This window comes from Aythya ferina, assembly GCF_964211825.1.
Source record: "Aythya ferina genome assembly, chromosome: 3".
In the NCBI taxonomy this organism is placed as follows: domain Eukaryota; kingdom Metazoa; phylum Chordata; class Aves; order Anseriformes; family Anatidae; genus Aythya; species Aythya ferina.
This window is the reverse complement of record NC_140298.1, coordinates 58428095-58446141: the sequence shown is the minus strand read 5'-3', so window position 1 is coordinate 58446141 and position 18047 is coordinate 58428095. Positions and strand designations below refer to the sequence as shown.

General features: G+C 36.5%; 1 protein-coding gene across 1 annotated transcript in view; it reads right to left on the bottom strand.

Annotated features, from left to right (window-relative positions):
- BCKDHB (branched chain keto acid dehydrogenase E1 subunit beta) overlaps positions 1-18047 on the bottom strand; it is a 123000-nt gene that overhangs the window by 66537 nt on the left and 38416 nt on the right. The window lies entirely within an intron of this gene.

Genomic DNA, 18047 nt, shown 5'->3' with positions numbered 1-18047 from the left:
CAAATTTTGAGTGGTATTCCTCAAGCAGCAAAAGTACTATACATGTAGTTTAAATAGAGTGCTGCTGGGAATGACCCACAGAACAGGCCTCTTCAGAATATTTGAATATTTTTGTTGACATTAACTAGATCTTTGGAGATTTAAAAAAAAAAAAAAAAAAAAAAGCAAACAGTTTTTCTTTACAGAGAAAGATCATCAGTCTACCAAGAAAGTAAGTGTAACAGACAAATTTTATTGCTGAGCCCATCATAATAGTTTAATTCCCCTCCACCTCCACCCCCCCACCCCCAAAAAAAAAAAAAATTAGTAATTTCTAACCTGATTGAAATAACCATGTAGGACAAGCAATAGTGAGAGTATTCCCAGCAAAAATAAAGAGCTTTGACTTTACATTAGAAAAAGATTTTTAAAGTGCCAAAGCTATCTGAACCAGCTTCTTTCATCTTCTTTCATCTTTACAATTACATTAAAAATGTAATGAAAAAATTAACAAAATATATGGCAATTTACTTACAGCTCATAATACAAAGGCTGTCAGTCAATAACAAGGTGCAGCATGTGAGTAAAAGCTACTAGGTAGAACAAAAGCAGATGCATATCCTCTGATATTCATTACGGCTCGCTCTCTATTTTCCAGATAGAAAGATTAAAACAAAACTGATGTTTCTTACAGCTGCAGAGAAAGACTGACAGAAGACGAACCAAAGAATGAGAACATCTTTTGACGCTGTCCCCCATGATATCCTTGTCTTTAAATGGGAGAGACATGGATTTGATGGATGGACCATTCTGGTAAGCAATTGGCTGAACTGCCTCACTCAGAGTTGCTGTCAACAGATGAATGTCCAGGTGGAGATCAGTAATGAGTGGTGTTCCTCAGGGGTCAGTATTGGGACCAGTACTGGTTAACATTGTTGGAACCAGATGATCTTTAAGGACCCTCCCAAACTAAACCATTCTGTGATTCTATTATTCCAAGAAAATTAACAAAGTAAAATATATCTGTAAGTTAATCACACTACTCAGAACAACTGATAGCCCAACCCATTGAGTGCGAGGTTTCAGAACTAGGCAAAGGGTTTTTGTTTTTCCACCACAACCAGAACAGGGAAGTACTGCTCCACTTCTCACCAGGAACTTAGCATCCCATGAAAATAAGTCTCCTTCATCAAGGAAGACATTCAGTGCTTGAAAAGACTTTTCTTCCAAGTCAGAAATCATTTAAAACTATTACCAGGAAGACACACTATGAAACTGATTCCTATCCCCAGAACCTACTTATCTAGTCAAGGCTTCTAAGGTTCTCACAAATAACATTAACTACCCTTATGATGGAAATAAATAGCAACTGAAAGTTAAAATGAGATTTCTGAACCCAAGACTAAGGATGTGTATATATATATATATTTTTTTTTTCTATATCTTCAGATATTCAAAACATTCATAGATCTAGAGTTAGTCTTAAATAATGAGCCCAGCCCTAAGTCAGAGTTCTGTAGTTGCAATATCTTCACGAAACATCTTAGATGCAGAAAAACAGATCAGTAAGTTTCTAGCCAGCAACAAACATTGTGAAGATGTCTTTCAAGTGGGGAAAGAAGAAAACTTCTGATATTCCTCAGATCAGCAACTGTGTCTTTCAAGTAATTTTGAAAGACTCACATCAAGGAAAAACAGAATATGTATGCTAAATCTGAAGGCTAGCGCCTTTTATAATCTGAACAGCCATTCTGGAAAACTCCACCACACTTCTAAAATAATGTTTTATTAAAACTCCAAGAGAAGCAGAAGCTTCAGCATGTAGGAATCCATTATCTGCCTCATCTCCAGCTCCTGAACTTAACCCCAATTCTGATAGCCTAAATTCACACAGCTCATCACAGGACAGATGAATTGGTTTCACTGCACATGTTGAACCCATTCACAGCTAGGATTCACAGGGCTTAGCATCTGAATTATTAACACAGGTTACATGGGAAACACAAGGTAATACAATAGAAAGACCCAAGCACAATAATCACAAAATAATTTAGAAAAATATGAATTTGATGAAGATAGTCAAAAATGCCACCTGCACCATCTTTGACCTTTTTCAAAAATAATAGTTATCAATGGTAGAATGATACATTGTCTACACAATGTTCTGCCAAATACCTTGCAAAACTGTTTTAAAAATTACTGTACCTTTTTTAACATTCTTCTGAATACCCTTTTTTCCTTTATTTCTTCCCCTTTAAATTTATTTTTCTAAAGCAACTTGTTCCTCTATTTTCATTCTTGCAGTGCTGTTTCCTACTATTCTCTTTTCTATTCTTTGTGCCCTCTTAATCAAAACCATCTAACAGTCTGTATTTCTTCTATCTCCACTCTTTATCAGTTACAAACTCTCTCTATCTGACCTAGTTCAACTAATGGCAAAATGAATAGTCATTTTCAGGGTACAGCTATATTCATTTTCAGCCTGTTAGCCAAGGAAATGAGGGTTCTGTGACCTGGTCTTATTTTTCTGTCTTTTTGTCAGTCTCCTGATAGCCACTTTGCAGCCAAATGCAAGTCTTAATCATTAAAGATAAGGTCTTAGAGTTCCTGCAAGCTTGGTAAAAATCAGTCTAGGTAAGGGAGATCAGTACTGCTACTAAATTGGCACCCCAATAAAAGAAAAGCTGCACTTAGCACCAACTTTCCCACTGATTTTTCAGCAACCAATAGGCACCAACAAACTTTATTGCTGCTTTTTGTCTAGCCAGCCATTAAAAAAGGAGCTGAGTATCCTAATGGGGTAAGTGGGGAATAAGGAATGGCAGAAGGTAGGAAATACGGAACATAAATCTGTACCAAAACAGGCGTCATTACAATATTTTCCATTCTTTATGATAATGTTATCCAAAGCAAAGAAGGAAATCCAGTTCTATACATTCATAGCATTGCATGGAAAGAAGACTGATGGTAAGGCCAAAGTCCATTAAGCATATCTTAGAGAATTGATTTTTTTTCTTCAGGCTTCCATTTCAGAGAATTTTTCTACTTTTTTTTTTTCCTAATTCATTAACACAATTGCTGTTCAGTAATGTGAAGCAATTTTTAAATTCAAATTTCTATTAAAATACCATAACATACAAAACAATTTGACAGAAGCTCATGAATTACTGCTCCATAACAAATATGCGCTCTCTGGTGCTGTTTTGGACGAAAGCTTTTCATGTGCAAGTTTATCAGTTTCTAAGTTTCTCAGGTATGGCCTCTGCATAATATGCAATTGCTTTAGAGAGCTACAGTTGCTTAGACTTTGTGGAAAGGAAAATTGGTAAAGCAGGTATTGAACAGCTAGCATGCAGAATTGAGAAAAAAAAGCATTAGTTTGAGGGACCATATAGTTATATTGTAGTAACTTGAAGAAAATTAGACTATCCAAATCTTCAAAAGCTACTTGAAGTCCACAGCTATGAGCTTGCATTTACATTAGATGACATGGGGAAAAAGGTCATATTGATTTGCATTAGTCAAGTGCCTTAGTCACAAGTCTTTTCTGACACAAATTTAGGATTTGGCAAGTTACTGGATTTGTTTCCTGGTCTTACTATTAATAAAATATGTATCAATCTCTTCCTCTATAGTCCTGCATTTTTAATGATGTTAAGTTACAAAAGCTTTGAGTCTTTCAATGTATATAATTTTAGATTGTTCAAAATGTTTTCTTTATTTAAAGATCATCATTTTGGCATTACCACTACGTATTTCATTACTTTATAAGCTTGCAGATGTACACAAGATTCACAGTACTTTAAGAACGCACATTGTGAAAGCTTCAACACTCCACCACAACCATTTCCTCACTCGGTACTTTGCTGAATAATCAGTTTGTGCAACCATATTGGTTCTGACATTAATTTAGGTGATAATGAAATAAAGATGAAAGTAATAAGGAATACAGGAGAGAGACTCACAGGAATGTGAGTCCTGACTTCTACTTTACAGTGAGCTTTACTTTGATCTTTCCCAAATACTAAACAAAACAAAAAAAAAAGAATGGTATCTTATTATAGTGCATTACAAATACAGGTCAGAAAGCTACTTAACTCTATGATGCTTTAAGAAAAAACAAAGTTACAATCATTAAAAAGAATTAGCACTGGTTGACGTAACAAAAAAATCAAGCATGCATGTAAATTTATCTTTTGCAATAAGCAAATCCCAGCATGATACTAAGATAGTGTCTGAAATGACAAAGATTCCATATATTATCTGTTCAATTACTTTCCTGAAATAAATTTCAATTACCAAGTAATTACCCTTAGAAAACCTCTACATTTTGTAGCATTTCATTAGTGCAAACAAATGTTATTAAATAAAACAACGAAGTTCTTTAAAGTTCTACTGCAAAAAACTAAACCGATAATGAGGATGCTCTTCAAATCTGGACTTACACATACCCTTTAACACATACATTAACCACTTTATATCCATTTTGATTTTTCAGTAGAAAGAATAATTTACACATGACTAGATAGATTACTTTGATAGATTTATTTTCTTTCATTGGAAAATAAAATTAGAACTATACAAACACAAACTGCCAACAGTACTTTTAAGATCTCAAATCACATTTTCCTCTAGTCAATCCACTATTTAAAATATAATTAAGCTCTATGCCAAAAAAAAATAAAAAATAAAAGAAGAAAAAAAAAAGGATAGAAGGATAGCATAAAGAGATATCTCTAATGTCACCAAAACACTAGCTGGTACTAAAAGACAAGTCTTCCCTGCTTGATCACCTAAATATAAAATAAAATAAAATAAAAATAAAATAAAAATAAAATAAAAATAAAATAAAATAAAATAAAATAAAATAAAATAAATAAAATAAAATAAATAAAATAAAATAAAATAAAATAAAATAAATAAAATAAATAAAATAAATAAAATAAAATAAAATAAAATAAAATAAATAAAATAAAATAAAATAAAATAGTTGAAAAAAATAATAGCTTCTGCTTTTAGTCTTAAAATAATAAACTATCTTACTGGTAAAAAGAAAGCCACTTACTCCACCACTTACTCTTTAAATTCATAGTATTTTCCCATTTGCAATAAAGCCACTTAAACCCTTTTCCTCCCATTTGCAATAAAGTCCTTTTTCCTTAAGGAAGTTTGCAATCTCTCAAACACATCACTTTTGTGAACTTTAGAGTCTAGGTGACATGTCAGTAAGCACACCACAAATGTCAGAGAAGATAATATACCACAGATTAGCACTTTGCGGTAGCCCTTGACCACATGCCAAAAGAGTGGTTTTACAGTTTTGTCATTTGTAGACCAAATAACTTAATAAAAAGGCCTTTTCTTTTTTTTTTTTTTAAACATGGGATGGAGAAATCATAATGCACACTTCCAGCAAGAGCATTATATATACTGTAACCAAGTGGTTATAAATTACAATTTACTGTTTTTCTCAACCAGAAAGCTTAGCATAAACAACTTTTAAGCTACAAGACCTTAACCAATGTACTATTGAAACTCACAGCACGCTGCATTACTGGCCTAAGCAACGTGACTTCGATTTAAACGGGGCATTGTTTAGGCAAGTGCCTCAAATATGGTTCATGTGGAACAAAAACTCAATCACACAATCTCAAAATGACATCACTGTAAGTATGTTGTAACACCGGCACTCTTCTCTCTTGATGATTTTAGGCCAAATGAATGAATCCCCTACTTAACACCTGATTTTAAAAAGCAATAAAGATTATTCTAGTGCTTAACATGGTTATTTTTAGATTGCATCAGATTAAGATGTTCCAGTACTTCACTAATTCAGTCTCCCACTGCTTTTTCTTCTTATACATTATCTTTCATATTCTATCGTACTCAAAAAGCAGAGAAAGTGACCTGGACTAATTCCTCCTGAAGACTTTGCTGCAATTATATTTTATAAATAAAAAATAACTTTTTTTTTTTTTAAACTAATTAGGCTTGCAAAACAACTAGATAACACTGGAACTGTGTGCTTTTTTAGTTCACAAGCTAGAATCTTGATTCATGGCAAAAGCACGCGCAAGGGTAATCACACTGGTAGAGAGGTAGGGGGGAAAGAAGAGTCTCAATGAGGGAATGCAGGAAATGTATTTTGTACTAACATTTACCAAAAGCAAAGAGCACCTGTTCTCCCTCCATGCTTAGCAGTGTGGTGACATTCACTAGGCAATACGTAAAATCCCAACACTTCCAGAACAGTTAGACGATTCTTGGTAAAGGCATAAGCCTGCTATTCATATCAGGGGATACGAATCAAAATTGCGACAACATCCTAGCACTGCTTATTGAATGTCCTCCTTTTTCACAGATGCCACTGGTCCATCCTGCATATTACAGAATCACAGAATCACTAGGTTAGAAGAGACCTCAAGATCATCGAGTCCAACCTCTGACCCAACGCTAACAGTCCCCACTAAACCATATCCCTAAGCTCTACATCTAAACGTCTTTTAAAGACTTCCAGGGATGGTGACTCCACCACTTCCCTGGGCAGCCTGTTCCAATGTCTAACAACCCTTCGGATATTCTACCACTACAGTCCACTTCTTCCCTTCTCCTCATACTAACAGTAACAGATGCCATAGATCAGAATATTTCCTTTCATTTTCTTCCTTCTGGTCCAGCATTTATAGCTTTAGTTAGATAGTAATTCAAGTACAAGGGCTAGAAATTAATATAACACATCCTTGAAAACGGATAAGTGAAAGAAAAGAGCAACAAGAGCAATAACAGATGTTGCAACAGCAATTTCTCCTGCTGTATGTGTTTGGAAGAGACAGAGAACTACAGGAATCAAATACCATTATTCTCAATTGTTATATCTTTCAGTGCCTAGGAAAATTAAAAGGAAGAAGATAAAATTTTCCTCTTCTTAGGCCAAGAAAAGAGAATACACCAGGTGACAATAATGAACAGGTGCACAGATCTTCAGAGATATTAAATGGGTATCGGTACAGTAGCTGAGCGTCTTCTGAAAGATGAAAATCTGATTTGGCAATCAACCATGCAGAGAATGGTGATGGGACCACAGCATCACTAATAAACATCACTGATCAACTGCTTTATCTACTTTCTTCAATTTAAAGCAGCAGCAACCTTATCCCAAAATATTTAAGACATTAAATAGAAAAAGATGAAAATTATTAAGTATATATATATGTTCAAGTACTCTTTAATACAAGAATAAAAGACTATTTTAAACTTTACCCACCTTAAATCACAATTAACAATAAAGTAAATTATACCAAATCTTCTCATTTCCAACAGTATCACAGAAACTCATGGTTCCTTTCAGATAAGATTTCTCTGTTACCTTTCCAGTCAGTTGAAATCTAAGAACTAAATTTAAATAAACTAGTTGATCATCAAGTTTGCAAAGAATAGTCAAGAGTGAAGCAGTTCTCCAAGCAATTCATTTTTGCTCTTCTGACACAACTCATTATGACTGGAAGGGGCAAGGAAACAAACAGCTCAGGCAGCAGATTAGACCATGCTTTGAGATACAGATGAATAATTTTAGCAGATGTAAACCCCCAAACAATCCTCTCAAAAAAAAAAAAAAAAAAAAAAAAACAGCCAAAGATTGACACCAAGCATGGGGAAACCTCAGCAATTCAAGTCTAGGCAATTTACATCAAACTACATTTTTATAGGACTTTAGACAGTTTAAAGTACAGAGAGAGCTACTACATTCAATTTAATTAAAAACCGTATATTCACTTTAATTAAAAATATATATGCAATTGAGCTGGGAGCAAAATTTCAAGCAGAAAAGATTAAGCCCTTCAGGTAAGAAGTGTCTTGAAATTCTGTCTGTCCTGTAAAAGGATATTCTGAACAAGAGACACCTTCTTGGTTCTGTAGGGTTAGTTATATATCATAGTTGAATTTAAATCATACACCGGGGGAAAAAAAAAAAAGCTCAGCTGCTCTGCTGGAATGTGATACCAAACACATAGAAGGTATAATTCATGTTTCTGATTTATGTATTTATTTTGCCATAAAAGCAGAAGTCTTCAGGAAGCTCTGAAATATACATATCAGTTTAAAGTAACTTAACAAATACTCAAAAACCACACATCAAATGAAACAATTCCTGAATAATAGTAGCAACAAGTCTAAATATCAGAAAAATTATATTCCAAACACAGAGCTAGAAAAAACTTTGGTCAGATTTGTTTCAGCAAAAAGAAAATATTTCTAGACCCATCTTTTCCACGTGTTAAACCACTACATAGTCATACCGTAATTGAAATCCACACCCCTCATTCTACAACACCTTTCATGACCAGACAGGTTTTTTTTATTTTTATAAATTCACATGTAATTCAAAAATTCAGTTGTACACCAAAGCCCATGCATATTCTGTCCTACTCCAACATATTATTGAGTGAAATATTATAAAGGAGATTTCAGGACAATGAGGGTTACATGTGAAGGAAGAAGCAAACCACGAGGCTTTCAGATTAGTTCAGTCCCCATCTGTATAAAAGTAGCAACAAAAAACTTACTAACATACCCAAGAAGTCAAACATTTAAACATAGTAAAGCTCCTAATGCTTATCAGAGCCTTCGAAAGATCCATAACAAGACAACAGGAAAACACAAGAGACAATGATTGCTTTCTATCGTAACATGAAAGTTTGGTAGCCAAACATTCAGGATTTGATGTATTAATTCAGTTCACCAGATTTGCAGGGGACAGTAGTCATACAAGCTAAAAGAATTACAAAAGACTACCGAGATTTTAGTAATACTTCATAGCAGCTTAAAAGAAAAAGCTGCTGTGGAATATATTGAGACTGAGCATAGATTTTCTTGAGTATATATGACAACAGGTATGTTAAATGGGCATTTTACAGAGACCTGAACTGTTCTTCTCTACTGACAAGCCGACTTACAATAGTGTGAAATGTTCATTAAAACATGCCTTAAGACTTGGGGAGTTTTACCAGTAGTGATTTCGTAGAAAAGTTACTGAAAAATAGATTTTATTTAGAATAAACCCTTTGATTTTGATGGGTGATGTTGAGTGGCACACCAAAATTAAAAGCAGTCCATAAGTGCAGGCTCTTCAGCACAAAACAAAGACAGGAGAGAAGGTAAAAGGTTTGTCCAATCCCAAATAAGCAGCAGTGGAAAATGGAATGGTGTAATGAAAAGTGTAATCAATACATCTATCAGATTAGCATTTAGCCTGTCATCCTACCAGATACAACTCTAAGAGCTTTGGTAAATATCTTAATGATTAAATATCCTAATGAAAAACAAAGATCTTGTTATAAAAATCAAAGACTATTTACATTCGGAAATCTCTGCAGTCTATCTAGTACAATTACAAACAGTTCAGATTGCCTTCACAGAAAGCTAATCAATACTGGCTGTTGAAAGAAAAATACTTACAGTAAGCCAAATATAATGCATTATGCTATTACACAACAGTTTGGTAAAAAGCAGACTAAATCTTGATATCATAAACATCAAAGTTAACTTAAAAGCTACAGAAGTATTGCAGAAATACTTAACACTAAAATCTCTGGGGTAAAGCTTAATAATGCACACAGAGTAAGAATCCCGAAAAAACTAGTTTAGAAAAAGTAGCTGGCTCAACTAAGTGATAATAACAGGATAAATAGCTACAGACATTTAAAGGAAGGCGATACTGTAGCGAAGTAATAATTATCTCCATGGAAGAATGATTCATATATTATTACCACTGTGGAACTTCATCCCAACTTCCATTAGAATTCAATCAGCAGCAGTTACAATGGAAAAAAATAAAAATAAAAACACACATTGGAGCTATAAAATACCTTCTAACTATAGACTACGCACCACTACTCATTTACTTGCATAAATGCCTTTAAGTTTGAAGCCCATAACATCGAACATGGGCAAAAGGGAAAATATTTTATGAGGAATTCATAGACCATATTATTAACACAATGCTCAGTGTTAACAGAAACAACATGCAAATGCCTCTTTCCTACTTAATGAAGGTGCTTTATTGTTTGTTTTTAAACAATCTGATTCTTTCTGTAGTAACACTTGTCAATACATATGTGAAAGTGAATTCAAAGGATTGAGAGCTACTTTTAAACTGGAAGGGAGAAAGGAGAAGGCAGAATTATATACATAAATGCCTCAGCTTTGAGGTACCTGCCCAAAACAATGACTACAAGCTTTCCATTCAAAGTTTTATTGAAATATAGAAGAGCAAAAGATGTGAATAATCACTTTATAAAATGGTTCTATATATTCTCATAACTCAGAGATGACTACTTGAAAGCATGGTTCCAGAGCTCTGCTTCTTCAAGCCAAGCAATAGCCCATGGCATGCTCTAAAAATCTGAAACTACACGACCAAAAGACACAAGTTTCTCATGGAAACAGTGACAGAGTTAACTGTCATCATGTAAGTAGTATAATTTTAATCACATTTTATAGGTATGAGCATCCACTTAGTAAGAAATCCAAGGAGCAACAAGTAAAATGGCAAGAGATCAAGAACAGACAGCCAAGAAACATAAATCTGATCCCAGGATACCTGCATTGCAATTGTACAGTTCAATGCCTGGAGCATGCAGTTAAAGAATAAAGAAAAACACATCAAGCTTGCTGATTTTGATTTTCCTTTATTCACAAGCCAATTAGATGAAGTAAACTTAAAGGAATGGGAAGAACAAGCTGGTAGACCACTAGGTCTTCCAGGACATACTGCCCGTTAAATATAGGACACCAAGTATCTACTGCTTATAATTATTCATTCACTTTGATGACAATGGCCAACAAAAATGCTACCTGTGCATTAAGGAGAAGGCTCTAATGCACACCATAGAAAACCGCTCTCATCAAATACTGTTGATGGAAAACATGCACGTGGTTTGCTCTAAGCCACTCTGGGGTGCTGTGTTATCTGCAAGCTCCCACTCTTGCTCCTTTCTCTTCCACTCAGATTTGCTCTTTCCAACGAGTGCAGATGGTTTCCAGACTGCTGAGCATTTATCTTGACCTGTTGGGAGGTCTGCAAAGCCTCTTCAAGAAAAGAGCAAAGCAACCCAAGTGCACAGAAGAACATATGCCCCTTTACTTTTCTGTATTAAACTGTATTACATTATATTGGTTCTTTAAATCAAGTTCACAGTTGCTATCATTGATAACATCAATCTATAAACTGCATTTCTGCAAAGACACCCATATTTTTCTGAAAAAAAAAAGTCATATCCAAGTTACACAAGCTCACACTAACCCACAGGCCTTTAAAACTGCAATTCAGTTTATAGTGCCTTCATTACTAAATCATAAAGGAACGATTTGCAGCATTTCTTTGCATTACAGGAGGAACAGTTCAGAAACAAGATGACTAATTAGGTAATAAATGCAAATCTTCATCAATATGCATGGAAAATATTTGCCTTCTAAATAATACATAAGAAAAAAAAGTCCATTTGCAAATTTTCACTTGCAAATGTGAAATCTACTGAACAATTTGATTGTAATTAATTTAAAGTGTAAATAGCACCCTTGATTCAATATAGGATGAATAAAATAGAATAACACGTACAGTCCTTTAGGAGTACTTAATCCTGAGCTACATTTCCCACTTCCAATAACACTGGCTTTTCAATACAAAATAATAATACAGCCACCAAATTTTACCCCCCAGTGTGACCAGAGAATCACTGGGAGGTGTGCTATTGGCTTTTTAATCAGTACCACACCATCCAACAGTTCAGAGACAGGAAAATCCACACCATCTAATCTCTCCAAACCTTCAAAGCAAATCTGTTAAGCATAATGACGGAGAAGAAAAAAATCATCTGAAAGTATAATTTCTGGAAGGAAGAAAAGCATCTTTAAACAGTTTTGTGGGTTAAAATGAAACAATTTTTAATATATATTAGATACACAACTCATATTTCAGTTTCTGGAACAGCACCCTTCATGACAGATTGCTATGCCAATAAGAATGCAGCTGATCAGTCAAGTACTAGATCATTACCAATCTGTACAGTAATCAACATCTTTGCTGTGGCTGCACTAAACGTGTTAGTCTGCAGACACCTGCACCAGCTGGTGAGTCAGCAGAGCATGGTCAAGGCAGAGGTTTGGTTATCTGTCTCTTATATTGAGAAGCACGTTAGTTTCATGTGTTTTCATTTCCAGTTGAATGGGAGAGATCACTCCTGATCCCAGCTCCTGTGTACATGAACTAAGACATCAGAATAAGATGCTGATGTTAGAACAAGCACAGGAAATGCATCCTTCTCTCTCTCAAAAAAAGTAACCCACTCAAAGGAGAAGTAACTGTTCTCTTTCAATCATAACCACTGTATCACTCATATACCAGCCTTGGAAATAAAGCAAGACCCTCAGTCAGAAATCAATGAAGATTTTCAGAATACACCGGAATCTTACCAAATTTTTCACTGAACCTTGAAATTACATAGTGTTTTGAGAATGTATGTATAGACAAGGGGATCGGTAATTTAAAAGACAGCTTTCACTGTAACATTTCCTAAATAAGCAGCAAAGGCTGCACATACACTTTAAAGAAGCCTGTTTACATTTGCAAGAGCTCAGAGAATCTTACAAGCATGCTTAAAATCTGCTAACACTGAACTCACAGCCCTGAGTTTGCCCTGAGGACAAATGCATGTGAGCTACTCAGCTCTTCACCTAGAGATGGTGATAAAGGCACAAGTTCCAGAGGGGCAAGACCTGGTTTCAATGCCTTGTCAGTTCCCAATCTACCATCTCTCTGAGGTGTGACCATGTTAATAAACTTAATGTTAATAAAGCAGGGAGATCAGCTTGCTCGTATTCTCATGATGTTATTCCCCTAAATTGCACAGAATTAGCACACAGTCAGAGAAAACAAGAGGGAATGTGACCATTCATGTAAGGAGGGCACCATAAAAAAGAAAAGGTCCTGGGTTCTTGTCTTCATCTTCAGGATATTGTGTTTTATTAAAAGCCTCTACAGTGCAAAGACACCAAAATTTATCTGGTAGACTCAACTAGTGACACTTTCACCATGATGTGAATCTCATGAGAAGCTAAATCCATGTTTATGGGATCATGACATCCACACTAGCTCTAACTTAATCATAAAACCAGAAATTAAAAGCAATATATTTAAAAACATTTCTTGTCATCTCCAAAAGAAAATAAAATGTCAGTATCTTCAAAAAAGATTCTCCGGGAAAAAAAAAAAAAAAAAAAAAAAACACTTCATGAAATTCAGAAAAATATCACTTCAGAAATTAGTTTTCTAAGCACATGAATACCTAGATATGAAGTTCAGAAGAGATCTTACATCAACCTTTCATAGCATTGAACGTATCAAACAAAATATCCACAGAAATCAGCATTTCAACTGTTTGAATTTTGTACAAAATGACAATTCTTGATTAAATATAGACAATTAAGGAATATACTAGATTTTATGCAGTTTGATTTTTCTTTTTTACCTGTTTGAACTCCTGTGTAAAGCAACAGAGTTGAGTAACTCAAGAGATTAGAATTATTTCCTGCTTCTCTTTTTTAGTTTTCAACATGTAAATCAATTACTCCTCTTGATCCAGAGTAAGTATGCCATTCTTTAAGAATGCTAGGGAATCTTGGAACAGGCTTGATAAATTTTCAGGGGCAAGGAACTCCATCCTTTTCCTACAAGTAAAGAAGCACCTCACATTTCACAAGAAGCTTTCCCAAGTTAAACAGCAGTGAAGCCTACATAAAGAAATTGACTCTATATGCATATATACATAGACACACACTCACACAGATTCTTTGTTTCTGTTCTAGCAAAGAGATGTCTGATAATTTTTAACAGGGCAACTCCCTGATTCCTTTGTCACCCAGCTAAACAATGATAGTGGGATCTATATCACTTGACTTTACACTACACTCACCAATCAGGGCTCCCTTGATTTTTTATTTTTTTTTATTTTTTTTTAACCCAAGACATTTCTGGAGACCACTATTTCAACCCACAAACAGGCTGAAGAAACAGCTGAGATGAATGAGCCTCAGGAGATATCCATCTCTAGAATAACTCATGAGATAGTGTCACTAGCTCAAACTTTAATACCCTTATCTCCTCCTTGTGCAGATGACAAATGTTAACCTATTTCAAAGCTGAACATAATATCAGAATCTTGAAAAATTCTTCACAAATTCTTATGTTTCACCATATTTATTATCCACATTTATTTTATTTACGTCTCACTCAGAGCCATACGGTCATAAACACGCTGACAGGAGCAGTACAAAGTCAAAGCAGCTGCTTAACTTGGCTAAAAAGAGGCCTCTGGTGGCAGTAGCTAAGTATAACTTCTCAAAGTTTTATGGAATATGTATTTTGATGACAACTTCATATATCTAAAAGTATCTATAGAAAGCAGACTAGGCAGTTATATTTGCAGTGAAAATTGACAAATTACTGCTCATCTCCCAAGCAGTAACTATGTCAAGTTCATTCATCTTCATGCCTATACCACCCTTCTCAAATCAGTCTTAATGTTGCATATATTTTCAGTTATGTAAAGTAGTTCATTTTTAAACAGCAACGTTGCAAATTTCAGTGTTACAGTTATCTCAATACTGCAGATAGTAAAAATTAGTAAATTAAGGTTCAGGCCTGCTTATTCCCTGAGATCAACCATGAAGGCACCTGGATTTTCTTTAAAAAAAATTACACAGATAAGTAAAATTCAGTGAAATATTTCCTTATAAAAATGTAATATTTCTTGGGTAAGTATAAGAATAAAATAAACCTGCAGATTAAAACATATCAGATAGGCAAATGTATACAACTTGATAAAATTCAGTTCCTTTATTACAGCTTAATGACTTTAACCCACAGGCAACACTAGTCCTTTAAAGTCCGTGCCAAACTTCTGGCATATGATTAGGAACAAGAAGATAGCCTACAAGAAGTCAGATAAGGCTTCCTGCCTTCTATAAAGAGCCAACAGACAGAAGAATCATGATAATGTAAAGAACTGGAACGGAAATGTTAAGGTCAGTATGAACGAAATGTGAGTGGAAGTGTATGTGCGCAGGAATTGAAAGCAGCAGCAGAACTAAAAACAGCCTGTACTGAGAACAAAGGACACCACTCCCAGCAGTCAAACAGAGGGATGTGTGAGTAAAACACAAAGTTCTTCCTGCTCTCTGATAAGACCACAGCACAGACCACTCATCGATGGAAGACCCTGCATCCCAGCACCAGTAGAACAGCAGAAAGACTGCAGCTTGTATCACATACACAACACCCTTACCTCCTTCTCCTGTCAGATGCAAAGGAAAGACATAACAAACACATGTAATGTAATGAAAAACATAAAAACTGACTAAGATTACAAAGGCTGACATAAGTCAGACTCTGAGGCAAAGTGCTGCCCTGTCACAACAGATAATTTTCTTATTGGTTGCTCTAAGACCAATCCCATTACCTATTAAAAGCCCACACACAGACCCATGGACAGCCAAGGACTCTCTGGTATGGTCACCTTTTCTATCACACTTTCTTGGTCCCTGATGATGGAAACTCAGGAAGAGAATAAGTGAAGTACAGCAAGTCCTGTTGCTGAAACCGATTCTGAAAGCCACTGCCATTTTCACCAACTTCATCAAGAAGTTCCTCTTGGTTCCTCTTGGCCTGCGGTTACAGCAAGAAGCTACAACTATCATTTCCACCTTTCTACTTATGTTAGAGATTATATAATCATAGAACCATTAAGGCTGGAAAAGACCTCCAAGATCATCTGGTCTAACCACCCACCTGCCACCAGTATCACCCACCAAAACATGTTCTTAAGCAGCACATACAACCTTTCCCTAAACACCCCGAGAGACGGTGACTGCACCACCTCCCTGGGCAACCCGTTCCAATGCCTGACTGCTCTTTCTGAGAAGAAATGTCACCTCATTTCCAACCTGAACCTCCCTGGGCACAACTTGATGCCATTCCCTCTAGTCCTATCACTAGTTACCTGCAAGAAGAGGCCGACCCCCAGCTCCCCACACCTTCCTTTTAGGTAGCTGTAGAGAGCAATGAGGTCTCCCCTGAGCCTCCTCTTCTCCAGACTAAACAACCCCTCAACAGTACCCTCAGCCATTCCTCATAGGACTTGTGCTCCAGACCCTTCACCAGCTTCATAGCCCTTCTCTGGACACCCTCCAGGGCCTCGATGTCCTTCTTGTAATGAGGGGTCCAAAACTGAACACCATACTCAAGGTGTGGCCTCACCAGAGCAGAGTACAGGGGGACCACCTCCCTGGTCCTGCTGGCCACACTATTCCTGATACAAGCCAGGATGCTGTTGGCCTACCTGGCCACCTGGGTACACTGTTGGCTCATGTTCAGGTGAGCATCGACCAGCATCCACTGATCATTTTCCTCTACACAGCTTTCGAGCCACTCTCCCCCAAGCCTGTAGCACTGCATGGGGTTGTTGTGGCCAAAGTGCAGGTCCTGGCACTTAGCCATGTTGAACCTCATCCCGTTGGCCTCTGCCCATCGACCCAACCTGTCCAGGTCCCTCTGCAGGGCCTTTGTACCTTCCAGCAGACCGACACTTCCCCCCAGCTTGGTGTTATCTGCACACTTAGTGAGGGTGCACTCAATACCCTCATCCAAGTCATCAATAAAGATATTAAAGAGGATGGGCCCCAACACCGACCCCTGGGGAACACCACTGGTGAACGGTCACCAGCTGGATTTCACTCCTTTCACCACCACTCGATGGTCCCAGCCATCCACCCTGTTTTTAACACAGCAAAGAGTGTGCCTGTACAAGCCATGGGCTGCCAGCTTCTCCAGGAGAATCCTGGGGAAGACTGTGTCAAAGGCATTGTTGAAGTCTAGGTAGACTACGTCAACAGCCTTTCTCTCATCAACTAGGTGGGTCACCCATTAGGAGGAGGTGAGGTTGGTCAAACAGGACTTGTCTTTCATGAACCCAGGCTGACTGGGCGTGATCCCGCACATGCTGTGTGACTGCTCTCAAGATGACCTGTTCCACCACCTTTTCTGGCACCAAGGTCAGGCTGACAGGCCTGTAGCTCCCCGGTTCCTCCTTACGACCCTTCTTACAGATGGGCGTCACATTAGCAAGTCTCCAGTCATCTGAGACATCTCTGGATGACCATGACCGCTGACAGATGATGGAAAGTGACCCAGCAATCACATCTGCCAACTCCCTCCCTGCACCCTTGGGTAGATCCCATCTGGCCTCATGGTGGGGCAGCAGGTCTCTAACCATTTCCACCTGAATTGTGGGGGGGTTTCTTCTGCTCCCCATCCAAGACTTCAAGGTAGGGAGGGTGAGTACCCCACAGTGTTGGTCCAACTATTAAAGACTGATATAAATAACGCATTGAGAATCTCAGCATTATCTTTATTCTTAGTAGTCATGTTCACTGCCTCCAGTAAAGGATGGAGATTCTCCTTGGTCCTTCTCTTAATGTTAATATATTTGTAAAAACATTTTTGTCGTCTTTAACCTACCTTAAAAGCTGCTTAGGATACAAGTGTTGCATAGTACCAACTGCAAACTACTGATTATTTCCAGTTCAACAAAACAGACAAGTTCTATAGAAAAAGATAATTTACCATTTCTCCGACCAGACTGGGCAGCCTGCATACATACTGATGTCAAAGCAACACTAAAAACATTAACTATTTGACATTTATTATAATAAATATATGAACTGCATAGCCAATGTTCACTATACTTCTCTAGAAATACTTCTCTTTTAATTCCTAATTAAAAAATAATAATAATAATAGATCTAAAGCAACAGGTCTATCTGTTCCATCTTTTTATTTATACCACAATTGCTTTCAAAGATGTTCAGGATAGAAAACATGCTCAAAATCTTCAGAGGATATCTATTTTTAAAGTTCATATTTGCAAAATATTGTACAAATACAGCTCCGCATTTCCTGTGCACAGCTGCATTTCTTTCCTCGTTGCATTTCAATGCAGATCCAATCCAATGAA